Source organism: Cryptotermes secundus, unplaced genomic scaffold (assembly GCF_002891405.2).
Source record: "Cryptotermes secundus unplaced genomic scaffold, Csec_1.0 scaffold1826, whole genome shotgun sequence".
NCBI lineage: Eukaryota > Metazoa > Arthropoda > Insecta > Blattodea > Kalotermitidae > Cryptotermes > Cryptotermes secundus.
The window spans coordinates 293,319-296,218 of NW_019729943.1; positions in this window are offsets into that span (position 1 = coordinate 293,319).

The following is a 2,900-nucleotide window of genomic DNA, read 5'->3' on the forward strand; positions in this document are numbered from 1 at the left end:
GGCACGACTTGGCAGACTTAAGAATCCTAATCCTGTATTTGTATGAAGACTGCAAAAAAACTCAAAATGATCAGTCTAAGTCGTTTTAACTTCATAACAATATACTGCCTTTCAATGTGTTATGAGGACACTGTATTTAATGTACAATAATGCCTCCTCATTATTCTACATCTTGCCAAATGTGGAGGTCGCATCACTAAACAAACTACAGTTTTAAGAACTTAAAAATATGAACTCACAGCAAAAGTAGTTTAATGTCATATGATTAATATAGATGTGTTACAAATAACACCATATATTGTGACGTGTTGCGCAATGGAGGACACCCCTCCCTCCCCAGCAGTACGTGGCGGCACCGTAGCGCTGTCCTTACTCCCTGCGGTGATATAACACGCAACGCAGCTGTGACACGGGTAACAGGCAACAGTGGTACCCATTGCGTAATAGGCAGGCACTGCGACTATATAAGGGAACTACACAGCCACTGGAATTAGTTAAAGTTTAGCAGCCGCCGAAGACAGTTCTCAAGTTCTCGAGTTATCTAGTTAAGAGTCAGTCACCAGTTAATTGCAGTACAGTATTTGTGATACTGCCAATGGCAGTAATTATGGATCTGTAAATTGTGTGATTGTAAGAGCGAATGTGAAATAAAATTCGTTATATCCAGTAAGGCGTGAAGTTATTTGTCACATTATACACCCAACACGTGACAATATATTTGCATAATTATCACCCTCTCCTAATTCAAGCATCCTGATTTTTCACTGTGAAATTATGAAATTAAGATTATTTCACTAATTTCTTTTTCATCTGGGGGCCAATTCATGACATTCCATTCAAATATCGATCATGCAAACATAGTTCAAGAACCTTACAGGCACGAGATTGAACCTATCAGTTGATTAGCCCAGGAATTTCCAAACTTCACACGTGGTACCTGCTCTACAACTGCTTTGTATTCAGTACTCACATTCAATTCTAGTGTCTGTCGGCTCAGAGAAAAATCATAGCAATTTGTTTGAAAGTGATATTTTGTGTTATTCCATGACGAATAAAGTGAAATATTTAAGCTTTACAACAGACTTCAAATTCAAGGCAACAGAATATGCAGAAAAACATGGCAACAGAGTGATCACTTATGAATTTACCAAGTCAGACTTCAATGTGTGCTACTGGAAGAAGCAGAAGGATGTTACAAACAAATCCAGGAAAGCATTTCAAGAGGTGAAAAGTCACAAAGTCCCTGAACCTGAAGAGGAGATACTCGAATATGTTAGGGAGTTGTACAATAATGGTGTCAGTGACTCACATGAAATGTTGCATTTCAAAGCATATGAGACAATAACAATGCAGGGCATGGGCCTTTTACAACTTAAAAGACAGCATTGGCTGGATGTATTGCCCTATGGAGAGGAAAGGACAGTCACTTAGAACAAGAACATCGCTAAACCAACATACGCCAAAAGATTCTAATGACCACATTACAATGTTTCACAGATTTGTAACTGAATGGAGAAAAAAACAGCTACTTCTATCACAAAGATGTAACGCAAATCAAATTCCTACCATGTACATACTTTGATATGCCAACAAACAAGACCTGATGGGAGAAGGAAAAAAGCATAGTCATTCACACAACTGGAAAGTAGCACTGCACTGTGATGCTCCCAATAACTGCATATGGAAGAAAGTTGCTGCTGTATAACATTTAACCCTTACATCCCAGGGTATTAAAATTGACAAAAGGTGCAGCTGACTGGAGAATAAATGCCTTACAGAGATGAACACTGATCTGCAAGTTACTTCTGGAGGGTTAGAGTCAGTTTTACAGCCTACTAATGTGTCAGTTAATAAGACATATAAGGATTATGTTAGAAAACTGCACATGCAATTGACAGCAGAAGGTGGACATGAGTTGATGCCGACAAGGAATATAAGAAGACTGTTAACTGAAATGTGTAACTGGATAGCAGAAGCATGGAACATGGTGTTGATGAAAACAATTATGAAAAGCTTTATAAAAACTGGAATTACAAATGCTCTTGACAGAAATGTGGGTGACATGCTGTGGGCTGAAGACAAAAATGTGGATGCAGAAGGGGATGGTGAAACAGTGCCAGAGGGCAATTACTACTCAAGAGACGTGAGAAATGCTGGGACTGCTGGAGAGAATGGAGTGTGAGAAGGAGAGGCGGGCCTAACCTTTGGGCAAGGGAACAGAGTTCAAATCTTCCATGACTACACATGTGGAAAGCATATTTTAATTCAGAGGTAGCTATTTATGACCAGGAAATATGAGATTTTAATCTCCTGCTTATGCATGTCTCACAGCTATATTTTAACTCAGGGGTAATGGTAATATCACTGAAAAATTTCAATGTGCCATGTGCCAACCTTAATCATCAACACACAGCCAATAAAGATTACGAAAATGTGATTCATGATATTATCTGGTTCAGGGTTGTGAGAATACCCCAAAATTTGTATGAGCAAATATGTCCATTGTATCCATAAACAATTGGCAAAGATACAGAAGAAACTGCACTGAACAAAATCCACATCTGGCAAGGAGACTAAATTCAACTGATGCAGGCAAACAACTTGGACATTTGCCTTGGATGTCCAAAGGCAAGGAACTGTCACATACACTCTCAACCAAAAAGTGACAGCCACTATAAGAAAGCGGCTCCTGAAACTTACTGTCTGGCTGTGTGGTATTTTATTCTGAAATTAGCAACTCCTTGTAGTGGTTTTGCTCAGTGTGACAATCTTCCAAGTTACGTGCAGGCATCTACAGTACTTCACCCACAAGCACTCAGTCTCCATGGACAACTCATATCACAGGTGTTACCATGTTCCTGAAAACTATGGTATGATGAGACAGCCTACTCTTCAATGAC